The sequence below is a fragment of the Sorex fumeus genome, unplaced genomic scaffold, assembly GCF_029834395.1.
Source record: "Sorex fumeus unplaced genomic scaffold, SorFum_2.1 ptg000015l, whole genome shotgun sequence".
In the NCBI taxonomy this organism is placed as follows: domain Eukaryota; kingdom Metazoa; phylum Chordata; class Mammalia; order Eulipotyphla; family Soricidae; genus Sorex; species Sorex fumeus.
In genome coordinates this window covers 4,544,244-4,560,908 of record NW_026606072.1, presented here as the reverse complement: position 1 = coordinate 4,560,908, position 16,665 = coordinate 4,544,244, and the positions used below count along the sequence as shown (strand labels likewise).

General features: G+C 40.5%; 1 protein-coding gene and 1 non-coding gene across 3 annotated transcripts in view; one reads left to right on the top strand and one right to left on the bottom strand.

Annotated features, from left to right (window-relative positions):
• NIPBL (NIPBL cohesin loading factor) overlaps positions 1-16,665 on the bottom strand; it is a 215,362-nt gene that overhangs the window by 165,167 nt on the left and 33,530 nt on the right. The gene's annotated exons all lie outside the window — the stretch shown is intronic.
• Positions 2,725-2,831, top strand: LOC130021473 (U6 spliceosomal RNA). Its single transcript, XR_008792173.1, has one exon. It is a non-coding gene; the product is annotated as a U6 spliceosomal RNA (small nuclear RNA).

The following is a 16,665-nucleotide window of genomic DNA, read 5'->3' as shown; positions in this document are numbered from 1 at the left end:
CGTCCCAATGGAAAACCAGCAGGACCGTACTACTGTTCAAGAAGGGAGAAATCCATGACATTGGCAACTATTGCCCTATCTGCCTATTGTCTGTCATCTACAAGTTGTTCACTCGAGTCATCCTGAATAGGATTGGCAGAACACTAGATGAAGGACAACCATGCGAGCAAGCCGGGTTCCGAAAAGGATTCAGCACCATCGACCATATCCACACGATAACCAAGCTCATTGAGGTTTCTTGGGAGTTCAAGATGCCGCTCTGTCTAACGTTCATTGATTTAAAGAAGGCTTTTGATTCTGTTGAGACAGAAGCGGTCATTGAAGCCCTAGCCAATCAGGGCATTCAAGCTCAATACATCAAGATCCTACATGAGCTATACTGCAGATTCACTACCAGGATCTCACCATTCTACAAAGCAGTAACCATTGATGTCAAGAGAGGGGTTCGGCAGGGTGATACCATTTCATCGAAACTCTTCAGTGCCACCCTCGAGAACATCATTCAACGACTGGAATGGGAAGGAATGGGAGTGAAGATAGATGGTCGGCAACTACACCACCTCCGCTTTGCTGATGACATTGTTTTAATAACACCAAACATCAGCCAAGCGGCACAAATGCTGGCCGACTTTGACCGTGAGTGTGGAAAGGTAGGACTACAGCTGAATCTTACAAAGACAACGTTTATGAGAAACAGCCTCGTTCCTGACGCCCCATTCGCTCTCAACAGAACGACCATCTCCGAATGCAACAGCTATGTGTACCTAGGTCGAGAGGTCAACATGACAAATGACCTGGCACCCGAGCTGCGCAGGAGGAAGAGAGTGGCTTGGAACACCTTCAAGAGCGTCGAAGAAATAGCTAAGAGGACAAAGAACCTCCGGCTCCGGGCACATCTCTTTGATTCCACTGTTCTTCCTGCATTAACATATGCCTCAGAGACCTGGGCCCTACGCAAACAAGATGAGAACGCTCTTCAGGTCTCCCAAAGAAGAATAGAAAGAGCTATGCTTGGAATATCACGTTTCACTCAAATGAGAGAAAGAATCCAGAGTTCTGACATCTGTCGACGATCAAGAATCAGGGACGCTGTCTCATTTGCCAAGGTGTCGAAAATCAGATGGGCTGGTCACGTAATGAGATTTAAAGACAACCGCTGGACTAGAGCTGTTACCAACTGGATTCCACGGGATGTCAAAAGACTGCGTGGTCGCCCACCTACCAGATGGTCAGACTTCTTCATCAAGATCATGAACGATCGGTTTGAGGCCCTTCATGTTCCCAGAGCGAACAGATGCCATTGGGCTACACTAGCACGCGACAGGGACAAATGGAGACGTTACTGGCGCCCGCTTGAGCAAATCGACGACTAATGGGAAGTTAAATGATTAAGTGAAGTCAGAGAGGCAAGGCCAAAGCAGCAATGTAACTATAGCAGTAACTAATTTATCCATGAAAGACTTGGAAATGGGTAGAGAATGAGAAAAAATAGTCATAAGTGGTATCCAGTTAAATAAGCACTTAGAAATTTGGGATATTAATACTGAATATTGTGTTCCTGGATTTTATTAGAGCAGATTAACGAAGCAAAACAGGAAATGAGTGGGAACAAGGAAAATAAACATAAGAAGTAAAGGTATACACAACGTGTATATATATACAAATGTACTTTCTCTTAGCTCATCCCCAAGAAGAAATGTCTTCAAAGAAAATGAAAAAGGCATATATACTTAGTTGTGAATAACTCTGGCCAACTTACTTATCACTCTAAAGTTTAGCACAGCGGGTAGGGCGTCTGCCTTGCACGCAGCCAACATGGCCGACCCGAGTTCGATTCCTCCGCCCCTCTCGGAGAGCCCGGCAAGCTACCGAGAGTATCTCGCCCGCACGGCAGAGACTGGCAAGCTCCCCGTGACGTATTCGATATGCCAGACACAGTAACAACAAAAGTCTCCAATGGAGACGTTACTGGGCCCGCTCGAGCAAATCGACGATCAACGGGAGGGCCTTTACCTTTACCTTAAAGAAGATATAGTGCTCAACTAGTTATTTTGTTCTGGGGAGTTTTGAGCCACATTGGCAGTTCATAAGGGATTACTCCTGGCTCCATGATTAGGGCTCACTCACAACAGTGCTCAGGGCACCATTCAGTGACAGGGAACAAACTGGAGTGAGAACACGTGCAAAGTACCTTACCCCTATAATATCTCTCTAGTTCACAACTCAGTTATTTTTAAAAGGTACTAATGTAACTGCATCCTAGGATAGTTTTTAATTAACTACAAGGAGATGACAGACTTAATGACGCAAAATGATACAGCAGGATAAAATGTTTTTGTGTATTAGCTAGACTGGAGGTTTCACAACTATTGATAATAAAGCAATTTATGACTGAGCTATCCACATTACTAGCTGCTTTACATTCATCAGAATGTGAGTGCCTATTTGGGGCAAGACATTAATATATACGAAACTACACACACGACAATATTATGTTCTTACTCCAACCAACTTATGAATAACTAGAAAAAAATAAAGTCTTTTTTCCCTAAGGAAGGTTGGACAATTTGTTTAAATTCACACAGCTAATAACAGTAAAGAGGTGGATACAAATCTATAAAGCCAATGTTCTTAACCACCTATTGAGTGCCTCAACAAGTAAAAATTCTAAAAGCGGACTATGTGAATTTATAGCCCTTAAGAAACTCCTTAAGAAACAAAATCGTGCTCGCTTTGGCAGCACATATACTAAAATTGGAATGACACAGAGAAGATTAGCATGGTCCCTGAGCAAGGATGACATGCAAATTCGTGAAGCATTCCATATTTTTGCCTGTTTTGTAAACCACAACACCCAAAAGGAGAGAGAGAACAAAAGGGAATACTCTGCCATAGAGGCACAGTGGGATGGGGGGGTGGGGGGGTGGGAGAGATACTGGGACCCGTGATGGTGGAAAATGGGCACTGGTGGAGGGATAAGTGTTTTATCATTGTACAGTTGAAACCCAAGCACAAAAATTTGTAAATCTACAACTATACCTCATGGTGTTTCACTAACAAAAATTAAAAAAAAATATATATATATATAAATGATGGAGAATGGGCACTGGTGGAGGGATGGGTACTGGATCATTGTATAACTGAAACCGAAACACAAAAATTTATAAGTCTACAACTGTACCTCATGGTGTTTCACTAATAAAAATTTTAAAAAAGAAACAAAACCATAATTGAAATATTTCACTAATATTTATGTACAATAATTTTATTAAATTTTAACTCAGTGTTTCACGTTAACTGCAGCTATATCACTTAGAAGTTTCAAATCTGGAAATATGCTCAGGAGAACAGTAACTTATCTAAAATTAACAACTATATTCATTTAATTCACTATTATCTGACCTAGTTGATTAATCACAAAAGCAATCAGATTAATAAATCAGAAAATCATAAAGATGAAACACGCTGGATATTTGCTTAGTGCAAGTTAACAGACAAATCATAATAATGCCATCTATTGGACAATTAGTAGAATGCAAACAACCAACAATTTACAAACATTCTTAACTATCTTCATTCATAATTTATAGAATGGAAGTTAATCATCAATACTCTATACTGGATATCACCCTAGACATTTAAAAGACTAGAAATCTGTCAAAATTCTATTTGAAATTCTTATACACCACTAAAATGAAGTTTCTACAAATAGGCGTGAACATTTTACTTTCACAACAACCAGAGTAAGCTGGGGTCCCTCAGATTGCTTTTCAAACCAAAGAGCTGATATTATCTAAGCCAGTTACAGAGAAAAACCAATGCAGGTCAAGATAAAACTAAGCTGTAATTAACTTTTGCTCTGCAGAAAAAATTTCTCCTGGATATAAAATTTTCTATTATTATTTATTAAAATACCTATTTTCAGTATTATAACCAAATACTATTCACACTGCTTTTTTTTTTTAAAAAACTAATCAATTTTTCAAAAAAATAAACAAAACATCTTGACATTTTTTAGGAAAATCTCTTTACCAACAAAACTGAAAGATTACTCTAGCTAACAAATTAAGACAACAATAAAGATAATGCCTCCAGAAAGGAGACACAGACCAAGTGGTAGAGCACATGGGTAGCATGTCCAAGGTGCCAAGTTCCCCAGCACCACATGTCTCCTGTTCCTGGTCAAAACACCTCTAGGCTTAAACTGCAGAGCAGAAGATCACTGGAACAATCACTCCTCTACCCTTTGTTGCCACCATTGCAGCACCACTCACTGGAGTCCCTATTTAAAAATAATGATGATGATGGTGATGGTGATGGTGATGATATCTTTTTTTTTCTATTATGATGATGTCCTTGACTAACAAAGTTAAGTTTCTACGGTAAAACTTCTACTCAAGAATATCATCCCTGGCACACGGAAGTCAGTTTCTTATTAATATAGTTAGAAAAACATCCTTTCCCTACAAATGTATTTTAATACTGTCTCAAGATATTATTTGAATAATTACTATGTTATTATAATACTTAAAACCCCATAAAGGTGGTAGAAAAGAAAGTTTTAATTCAAATCTACACATACTGCATCAGCAGTCATTAAACTTTAAAACTGCCTATGGTAAGGTACAAAAAGTTAGATCAATTTTTAAGAATTTGACTTTTGACACTGCATTTATCTTTTCAACAATATTGTCTTGACACATAAAGTTATCACATTAGCCATTAACCTATAAGATAAACTCAGATATATAAGCAAAAAAATATGAACGGAATTGAGAGGGTATGTATTACTTGTTCAACCTCATAAAACAAATAGTAAAGTCAAATTCAAGATCTTCCAGAAAATAATATAGGTATTATATTACTATGTAGTAATCCCAAATGCCACAGACAAAAACAGAGTTCCCCAAACTTAAATGGTCTACAGACCCCTTTTCAGAAAAGCAAAAAAAAAAAAAAGGGGGGGGGGATTGTTGAAAATTATCATCCACTTCTGGAAACAATGACCTAGAGTGAGCCCAAAGAAGTTGGAAACAAGCATGCTTGATGCATTCCACATCCTATACTAGGTAAAAGTATATTTACTAAGAGTTAAAGGAAAATAAAAATCCATTTTGGTTTTCTATATAGTTCACAAGGACTAAAAAATTTCTAAGAATGAAATCCCAAATTAGGCAACCTCAGAATGACAATCTGAGGTTACAATCAACAGCATGATTTTGTGTATTCAAAAAAATCAAAACTTTTTAAATCCAAGGCAAAAGTATGGGGAGAGGAGGTATATGGAGGTGGGACAGGGAGAGGGGAATATGGGAAGGAATCTGGGAACATTGGTGGCAGTAAGTTGACACTGGTAGTGTGGTAGTGGGAATCAGTGCCGCAATATTGTATGTCTAAAACTCAACTATAAATAATTTTGTAAATCATGGTGCTTTAATTGAAAAAGGGAGGAGCTAGAGTACTGTCCACTGTAGAACTATCCTCCCGTTGTTCATCGATTTTCTCCAGCAGGCACCAGTAATGTCTCCACTGTGAGACTTCTTACTGTTTTTGGCATATCAGACACGCCATGGAAAGCTTGCCAGGCTCTGCCGTGGGGATGGGATACTCTCAGTAGCTTGTTGGGCTGTCCGAGAGGGACGGAGGAATCAAACCCAGGTCAGCCAAGTACAACGCAAACGCCCTATCCGCTGTGCTATTGCTCCAGTCCAATATTGTATGTCTAAAACTCAACTATATATAATTTTGTAAATCATGGTGCTTTAATTGAAAAAGGGAGGAGATAGAGTACAAAAAATAAAAATCCAAGGCCTAAATTTTAAGTTAGTTAAAATCAAGGCCATTGTATAAGAAAATAAGATGACAAATGGGTAGCAATAGAAACTGATAATATACTTTTGGGACTATACTGAGAAATACACTGTATTTCAACAATAGAAGATTAATCATGTCCCTATATTAATGAATTAGCTGTAGACATTATATAATGTATATAGCTTATCTATATACCGTAACATAAAATTTATGTTGTTATTTAATATAAATTTTCTACTAGTCACATTCATTTTGAAAAGCATTTGAAAAGCATTTGAAAAGGCATTTTCACTAAATAGTAAACTAGGTAGGGAGAAGAGGTGGGGGGTGGCAGGAGGGATACTGGGTACATTGGTGGTGGTGAATGGGCTCTGGTGGAGGGATGGGTACTGGATCATTGTATGACTGAAACATAATTATGAAAGTTTGTAAGTCTGTAACTTTATCTCCCAGTGATTCATTAAAAAAAAAAAATGGAAAGAAAGTACTACACTAACACTATAGTAATCATGTTACCTCAATAAAATGATTTAAAAATAAATCCTCTAATAACTACCAGTTGCAAAAAAACCATAAAATGTTATAAGACTATTTTTCAGAAAAGATATGAAATCTTTATCTTGCTCTACACTGTGTTCTCTATTATCCAAAAAAAAGAAAAAAAAAAAACAATGGTCAGAGAGATAGTTCACCAGATAGGATGCTTGCCTTGCACAAGGCCAACTGGTTTGATCTGTGGCATCCTGTACAGTCCCGAGCCCTGCCAGGAATAATTCCTGAGTGCAGATCCTGAGCCAGGAATTAACCCTGAGCACCAATGGGTGTGTGCATGTCCACCCCGCCCCCAAATCAGTCAATAATTCCCAGGTTTCATTTACAAAATAAAATTAAAGCCACACTCTAATCATTATATTTACAAGTATCAAAAGTTGAGTAACCTGAATCTTACTATTTAAGATTTTACTTAATCACTGAAGTGATTAAGTGACTGTAATTCTTCGACAAATTAATAGGCTGTTTATACCAAGTGCTCCTCAAGTCATACAAATCTAAATTCTCTTCAAGTTATGATGCCAATTTATGCCTTTGTAACTTAAAAACATTTTCCTTTGTGTTACTTGAGCAGCTTTTTCTTTTCCTTTAAAAAGGTCTTTTTTACCCAAGAAAATCAGGGGCATATTGTTCATTTGTCTTTTTTATATTTGCATCTCTGATCCATCCCCAAAAGAAGTCTGAAAGAGTTTTAAAGTGCTGAGAATGGGTGCATTTTAAAATAAATAAAATGTTCAAAGGATATAAGGGAGACAGCTCAAAGGGTTTGCACAAGCAATCATGAGGTCCCTGAGTTTAACCCCTGAAACTGGTTTGCTTCCCCTGAGCATAGTAGGGGTATAGCCCTAATGATGATGGCCCCTAGCACCACTAGGCACTGCACTGCCAGGTTCTAGCACTAAACAGTCTGCCATATCGCTAAGGTAAGTTTATAAGAAAAGGCCTATGGGTCCCCTGAACACCCACCTCTTGGGAACGAACTTTCCCTCCACAACACCAAAATATTATAAAAGACAATGTGAAAGACTTTGACTGAGAACAGCAATAATATTAACATTAAAAAGGGAAAGAAGGTCTGGAGTGATAGCACAGTGGGTAGGACGTTTGCCTTGCACAAGGCCAACCCAGGGTTCGATTCCCAGCATCCCATATGGTCCACCTAGCACCGCCAGGAGTAAAACCTGAGTGTGTGAACCAGGAGTAACCCCTGTGCATCTAATCTTAATATTTTCACCATACAGACTATCATATCAAAAAGCAAAAAAAAGGGGGGGGGGAAGACTTTAGTGAATTTCAAATATAATAATTTAATTCATTTTATCCACTTTCAAATTTAGTTAAGTGGCAGAGTTGGGATTCAAACCAGGAAACCTCTGATTCAATTAACTACTACACTATATGAACTATATGTTGGAGTGACAGCACAACATGTGGAGTTCATGCCCAATTCAATCAGTTTAATCAATGGGTGAATAAAAAGCAGTACTCCTACATTTAAAAATGAACAAAAACAAAAAACAAAAAAACACATCAGGGCACTTGCCTCGCATGTAGCCCAACCCAGGTTTAACCCCCAGCACCCTATATATTCCCCTGTGCACTCCTAGTTCTGAACTTAGGAGTGATTCCTGAGTAGAGTCAGAAGCAAGCCTTGAGTACTGCCAATTGTGGCCCAAGCCCCCTGCCTCTTGGAGAGGGGGGGGGGGGGGGAAACAACTTAATTCTTGGCCAGAGAGATAATATAAAAGATAGAGGATATGCCTCACATTTTATAAGGCCTTAAATTTAATAACCCCACAATGAATTTGTAAAGCCTGCCCTATCACCACTAAGTGTAGCTGACCTGAGGTGGACTAAACTGTTTTGGGTGTGGCTTCAACTTTTAAAAATCTGTTTTAGGAGGCCTAGATATGTGCTCTGAAGTAGAATGCACTTTTTAGATCTGAGGCCATGAGTTCAATCCCTGGCACCACCCCACGCTGCAGTATAAGATCCCTGATGAACTCTCTTGTGTTTCTGGGCATGACAAGTGAACATTCTTGGGAACTGGGAACAAGTGTGTGCTAGAGAGAACTGCAACAAAAGAGTGTGAGTACAACCAAGTAAGGTCTTCAGACAAAGCAACACTAATGATAAAAGAAAGTTTACGCCAGTGAATATGCAATTTTTAAGAGTCTATATTTAAAGGTCCTCAGACATCTTTTAAAATCATAGATGGGTCAATTTACTTACAGGAAAAAAAATGTTTACATGGTTATGTAAATAAATTTCAAATAAAATTATCTTCTTTCAAGTCATACAGTAACACATAAAACTGCACTCAAGATCAAAAGTTCAGGGCTGGAGAGAGAGTACAGAGGGCAGGGCACTTGCCTTGCATGCGGGCAACCCATGTTTGATCCTTGGCATCCCCCTGAGTATTGCCTGGGGTAATTCCTGAATGTATAGTCAGGAATAACCCCTGAGCACCACTGGGTGTGCACCTGCCCTCCGCCAAACAGATCAAATGTTCTTTTTCTATTTTTGCAGGGAGAGAGAGGCCTCTTCAACAGTGTTCCCAAACCTTATGGCCATTTCCAGTGATACCTGTCTGGCCTAGCTATGGAAGTCAGTTGGTTCAGTGGTCTGACCACTGGTGTCACTTGGTAGAGATCTGGGAGCCACCAGCACTATTCTTGACATTGGTGGTGGTGGCGGTGGGGGGGTGACACTAGAAGGCAGCACTAGGGACTGAATTTGGGGCCATTCTCCAGATTCCCTTTCCTTTGCAATAAGTACTATAAATATCATTACAGGATGTTAAAATGTTTTTGAGTAAGGATAAAAAATTGAATTTCAAAAACAAATTGTGAAATGAAAAGTATATATATATTACAAGATGCCATGTCAATACAGTTAAGAGACAAATATAAAACTATTAATATCTTTTAGTTTGGGGCACATAGACAGAACTCAGGGCTAAGCTACTTTTATGACTGTTTTTTATTCTTTAGTTTTTATCTTTTCCATTTTATCCTCTCAATGTTAAAATAGTCTTTCTAGCAACACAAAAAGTTGGTAATCTTGTATTAAAATGTAATGAGCCAACTAAAATTTACTTAAAAGAAAAATGTTCTAAAATACACAATTTTGGAACTTTCAGTGAAACACTGCTATTGAACAAACACCTTGGCATTTCCAATACAAAAATTCTGACAGTTGTCTTAGGCCAGGTACTTCTATTTGATTCTGACGTTTCTGAGAAAGTATCATTTTCTTTTCAACTAATGCCATAACTTAGTAAATAACTTTGAAATTGTTAACTTATTAGAAAATCTCAAATTTGACTAAAGTATATTGAGAGAAGAAATTCTGACAACTCTTTTTCTTCAGGAAATAAATATGTGAAGCAAAGAAAGGAAAAATTACCACAAAGAAATAGCAGTGACAGTTTATTTGCAACAACTGAGTGAGGTCATTCCATGTTTTTCCAACAGAGATAAAGATATGGCAAATAAATAACAGACGCATTTCCTTTTTCTGGGGGGTGGTGAAGTAAGATAGTTTTTATTGAAACTATTTTTATTAAAACTATTAAGATGATCTGAGAGGAGAGAAAGTACACGTTCAAGAGAGAACACAGACTTCTCTAGAACAGAAAAACAAATAAGCAAAGATACGCAGAGATAAGTGAGATAAGTGTTCAAGGGAGAACACGAAATTTTTAAGAGCAAGCCCAGATACATTTCCTTTTATAAGTCTGTGTCTAACCAATGGAAATAAATAATATGTTATTATTTCACTGACCTATAAACTATGGAACTCTGATACAAATGCAAAGAATTTCTAGTGTGTTAAGTTAGCCTCACTTCCACAAAAGATGAAAGTACTTCTGGTGACCTTTATGCAAGAATTACAAAAATTATTATGTAATTAGATTTAAGCATTTTTATTTCAAAAACAGAAGTCAGAAATCACAAATGTAAGAATGATGAAAGAAGAGTGTCTTTTTTAAAAAATCCTACTTTTTAAAAACTGAATCAGTGTGACATACAGTTACAATGTTGTTCATGACTGGGTTTCAGTAATGCAATGTCCCAACACCTAATCCTCACCAGTGTACATTTCCCACCACCAATGTCCCCAGTTTCCCTCCCACCACCCACCAACCTCAGCCTACCTCTATGGCAGATGTTTTTCCTTCCTTCCTTCCCACTCTCCCTCCCTCCCTCCTCCCCTTCCTCTCTCCCTCTCCCTCTCCCTCCCCCTCACCCCCCCTTCCTCCCTCTATCCCTCCCTCCCTCTCTCCTTTTAGAGATTGTGGTTCACAATACAGGTACTGAAAGGTTATCATGTTTATCACTTTTCCTCCTTTCAGCATTCAGTTCTGGTCGAGAAGTGATCATTTCAAACTATCATTGTCATAGTGGTCACTTCTCAGTCCTAATTGCACTCCTCCCCAACTCCCCACTTGTGGCAAATTTCCAACCAGGACTAGCCCTCTTGGCCTTTGTTTCTACTGTCTTTGGCTATTAGTCTCATACTATGTTTTTTTTTTATATTCTGCAAATGAGTGCAACCATTCTATGCCTGTCTCTTTCCTCTGATTCATTTCACTCAGCATGATACTCTCCATGACCATTCATGTATAGGCAAATTTCGTGACATCATTTTTCCTAGTGGCTGCATAGTATTCCATTGCATAGATGTATCATAGTTTCTTTTATCCGCTCCTCTCTTCTTGGGCACTTGGGTTGTTTCCAGATTCTGGCTATTTATGAATAGTGCTACAGTGAACACAGAAGTGCAGTTGGCTCTTCTGCACTGTGTATTTGGGCCCCTTGCTCATATTCCCAAGAGCAGTGTTGCTGGGTGATATGGAAGCTCAATTTCTCATTCTTTTTTGAGGGATGCCCATATTATTTTCCCAAAAGGCTGGACCAGGCAGCAAATCCACCAGCAATCAATTAAGAGTTCCTTTCTCCCCACATCTGCACCAGAAGTGGTGTTTTTTTTTTCTTTGGTCACACCCAGCAATGCTCACGGGTTACTCCCAGCTCTGCACTCAGGAATTACTCCTAGTGGTGCTTGAGGGGACCATATGGGATGCAGGGGATCGAACCTAAATTCTTTTTTGGGGGGAGAGGGGGGAGAGATATGCAGTATGGGCTATACCTGACAGTATGTAGGGGGCTTTCACCTAGCTCTGTACTCAGGGATCACTCCTGGCAGGCCCTAGGGACCATATAGGATACAAGGGACCATACCCAGGTTGATCACGTGCAAGCAAATGCCCTATCCACTGTACTATAGTTCCAGTTTAGTATTAAAATGCAATTCTCCCCCTTTGATTTTATATTCAGTCATAATATAGCCTTCACTGCCTTTCCTTAAGGATATTGTTTTAAGAACACAATTCCCATAAAAAATTACTGAGGTTTTAAAAAGACTTCATTGAACCTGCAACAGACAAACCTTAGAATTTCATCTAATAAATGCTTTTAGTTTATTTGACAAAATTGATAAAAAGAACTATTTAGGTAGTGTTAATAGAGGGATCAAGTCAACTGAGCTTGATATCTGATGAAGTCTGTAATAAATTTAAAATAATCATCCCAAGATTATTCAAATGCGTTTACTATTATTTGCAGTTTATCAAAAGTGTCAATGTACTAAAATTAATAGGTTAATTAATCTACGTAGATATTTCTAAATAATAGCATTTAGACACTTATTCAGAAACATGTCAGAGAAATGTTTCTGAGAAGGGTCAAGCTTAATGCTCAAGAATAAGAGAATGATTACATATATGATTATATAAAAATGACCAATAAACTACACTGGAAAACACAACCTAGTGCTATTTTTAATGTAAATAATGTTATTTTGAAAGACAAAAAAACTTCCTGGCAAAGCAAATCTCAAAGCTCCACAAATTCTCCAAATTAAATATTCTGTAACTTAGCAAATTAGTTACCTCAGTTTATCCTTACAGTTTTGAAGGTAATAAATAAAAATGGGCAGTAGCATGAAAAAAAGGTCACTTCAAGGTACTAACTGTCATAAAAACTATTTTCCTGAAGCTTGATAAGCAGCATTATGGCAACAATAGTCATTACAGATTTAAAGACTACACAATTTCTTAACATGAAATTAAGATATTTCCTGCTCACCATCCACATGTGCTGCATACATCGACATATCTTTCCAATAAAGCAGAGTAGGACCATACAATTGATTAATGGCTTAATAGAAATGGTTTTAGATGCATTTTCACAGCTAAAATATTTAATAAAAGTCAAAGAAAGGTCTTATAGTTTTTGTTCCCCACAGTGGTCACTGTGGAGAATTAATGTTCTAAACATGCAGTTACACACTGTCAAAAACTAAACAGTAGTTTGGTTTCTCCAGCTACTGGGTAGAGCAGATTTCTTTCCTTACAAACAATAGGTAATGTGAGAAAAAACAAAACTTGGTTTTGGTCAGCTTGTAATGTTAACCTGCCCTACTATAACTCAAAACAGGCTATCATAATAATTCTGGTCCATAAACTTGTAAGCTTAGCTTCAAAGAGAAGAACTTCCCATGATATTCCAGTGGTTTTATTATCCTATTTCCCATAATCAAAAGCCAAAAAAGTGCAAATTTAGAGGGGGTTCGTTAATTGCCCTGCATGTCATGTTCAATGTCTGGCACTGAATATAGTTCCCTAAGTGATCCCTGGGTATTTAGTGTCTTATAATGTGCCGCGCGGCTGCGAAACGGCCGTGCAGGTCCGGAAATCGTCCTGGAGTGTGGCGGCGGATGGGTAGTGGAGGTAGTGTCGGTAGTGGAGGACTGCCAGTGAGGTATTTATCTGGTCCCGGTAGGGGTAGGGTGGGTCTTCTGTGCGCAATCCAATCCCTGGGTCTCTGGTGGTTGGTGGAAGCAGACAGGGCAGGGTAGGGTGGGGCTCGTGATTATAATCCCTTTGTCACCTGTGGTTGGTGGGAGCAAGCAGAGAATCTCTGTCCCTGGGTCCGTTGAGCCTGGAGTCCAAGGTCTCAGAGAATTCCGCTTATCTTGTTCTGTGGGTCTTCAGTCGTGCGTGAGTCTCGGCCGGCGCTACCACGTGGGTCCGGAAAGCGTCCTGGAGTGTGACGGCGGCTGGGTAGTGGAGGTAGTGTCGGTAATGGAGGTCTGCCAGTGAGGTATTTATCTGGTCTTCCGGAATTGCCGTACCATATTGGGGTTAAATATGGTAACACCTACGAGGGCGATTACAGGTTGCCCCAAAAGCCTCTATCCCTCTCGGAAAGCCTGGCAAGCTACCGAGAGTATTTCGCCCGCATGGAAGAGCCTGGCAAGCTATCCGTTGTGTATTCGATATGCCAAAGCCAGTAACTACAACTGGTCTCATTCACCTGACCCTGAAGGCTTCACCAACATGGTAACATTGAGAAGGATGAGAAAGGAGAGGCCGATAAAATCTCAAGGCCGAACTAGGCTGCCACAACGAAGGAAGACAAAAATGATCGTCTGTACTTTCAATGCACGTATGCTAGCATCAGATGCATCCATCGAGGACCTGATGGTACAAGTGCGAAAGACCAAGTACGACATCATTGGTCTGACCGAGACAATAAGGCACCAATCTCATCATGCCGTTTTCGACACTGGAGAAGAATTGATCCTAGGAACATGCGATAAAAGAGGTGTCGGAGGCGTTGGTGTCCTTGTCAACACAAACTTGGCCATGAGCATTGATTCATTCGAATGCCTAACAACCCGAATCGGACGTTTACATTTGAACAGATGTGGCTCACTGCCGGCAGTTTCTATCTTCGTTGTCTACACACCAACATCTAATTATGATGGAGAAATTTACATGGAGCTAGAGAAGTTCTATAAAGAAGACCACACCTTCTACAAGATCATTGTGGGTGATTTTAATGCCAAGATAGGACCGAGAAGATGAGCTGAAGAACTTCACATCAGGACCCATGGCCTAGAATGGAACGAACAGGGTGAGAGACTGTCTGAGTTCATCATGTCGACCAAGACCATCCATGGTAACTCACAGTTCCAGAAGGCTGAATCTAAATGTTGGACATGGGAGTCTCCCGGTGGACGATTCCACAACGAAACAGACCACATCATATTCAATCGACGGTTTTGCCTGACCGATGTCGCTGTTGTCCCAAAATTCCAAACGGGATCGGACCACTGTCTCCTTCGTGCAAAATTCTACTTCACAGAGCAGGGAGAAAGGGCTGCAAAGTTTAAAAAGAGAACTCCCAGAACGACCACCAACTGGGAGCTCTTTGGCACTATTGCGGCAACATGGAAAGATGCCATTGTTGACAACATTGACGAGGAATACGATCGACTGGTTCAGCACCTCCATGATTGTGCGAGGAACGCCAAGAGAGAGATAGCCACAAAAAAACGCCTGTCTTCGAAAATTCTTGAGCTTATTCGCCAACGTGGTTTGGCGCATGCATCAGGCAACCGCTAGCGAACGTCCGAGCTCGCAAAGCAGTGCAGAGATGCAATCAAGGAAGACCTCAAAGAGAGAAGAGCAGAAGTGCTGGTAGATGCGGCAGAAGCCGGGAAATGTATTCGTAACGCCCGCCTGTCCTTCACCAACTACAAGACCAAGATGACTGCCCTCCGACGTCCTGATGGATCCATCACATCCTCCAGAATGGCAATGGAGAAGATTATCCATGACTTCTACTCAAATCTCTTCGATAGCCATGTCCACTTGACATACCAAATTCCACAGGATGGATATGTCGTTCCCAACGTTCTCCCTTCCGAAATCTGACACGCCATTTCGTCAGTAAAGAAACAAACAGCACCCGGCCCAGACAAGGTCAGACCTGAACACCTGAAGAACCTGCCTTCAGTACTCATCAATACACTGGCTCGGCTCTTCACACGCTACCTGTCTGAATGCAAGGTTCCGTCCCAATGGAAAACCAGCAGGACCGTACTACTGTTCAAGAAGGGGGACATCCATGACATTGGCAACTATCATCGCCTGATCTGCCTATTGTCTGTCATCTACAAGTTGTTCACTCAAGTCATCCTAAATAGGATTGGCAGAACACTAGATGAAGCACAACCATGCGAGCAAGCCGGGTTCCGAAAAGGATTCAGCACCATCGACCATATCCACACGATAACCAAGCTCATTGAGGTTTCTCGGGAGTTCAAGATGCCACTCTGTCTAACATTCATTGATTTAAAGAAGGCCTTTGATTCTGTTGAGACGGAAGCGGTCATTGAAGCCCTAGCCAATCAGGGCATTCAAGCCCAATACATCAGGATCCTCCGTGAGCTGTATTGCGGATTCACTACCAGGATCTCACCATTCTACAAAGAAGTGATCGTTGATGTCAAGAGAGGGGTGCAGCAGGGTGATACCATTTCACCGAAACTCTTCAGTGCCACCCTCGAGAACATCATGCAACGACTGGAATGGGAAGGAATGGGAGTGAAGATAGATGGTCGGCAACTACACCACCTCCGCTTTGCTGATGACATTGTTTTAATAACACCAAACATTAGCCAAGCAGCACAAATGCTGGCCGACTTTGACCGTGAGTGTGGAAAGGTCGGTCTACAGCTGAATCTTACGAAGACAATGTTTATGAGAAACAGCCTCGTTCCTGACAGTCCATTCTCTCTCAACGGAACGACCATCTCCGAATGCAACAGCTTTGTGTACCTAGGTTGAGAAGTCAACATGACAAATGACCTGGCACCCGAGCTGCGCAGGAGGAAGAGAGCGGCTTGGAACGCCTTCAAGAGCGTCGAAGAAATAGCAAAGAGGACGAAGAACCCCTGGCTCCAGGCACATCTCTTTGATTCCACTGTTCTTCCTGCATTAACATACGCCTCAGAGACCTGCGCCCTACACAAACAGGATGAGAACGCTATTCGGGTCTCCCAAAGAGGAATTCAAAGAGTTATGCTTGGAATATCACGTTTCACTCAAATGAGAGAAAGAATCCGGAGTTCTGACATCCGTCGATGATCAAGAATCAGGGACGCTGTCTCATTTGCCAAGGCGTCAAAAATCAGATGGGCTGGTCACGTAATGAGATTTAAAGACGACCGCTGGACTAGAGCTGTTACTGACTGGATTCCACGGGATGTCAAAAGACCTTGTGGCCGCCCACCTACCAGATGGTCAGACTTCTTCATCAAGATCCTGAATGACTGGTTTGAGGCTCTTCATGTTCCTAGAGCGAACAGACGCCATTGGGCTAATGGAGACGTTACTGGCGCCCGATTGAGCAAATCGACAATTGACGGGAAGTCAAGTGATCA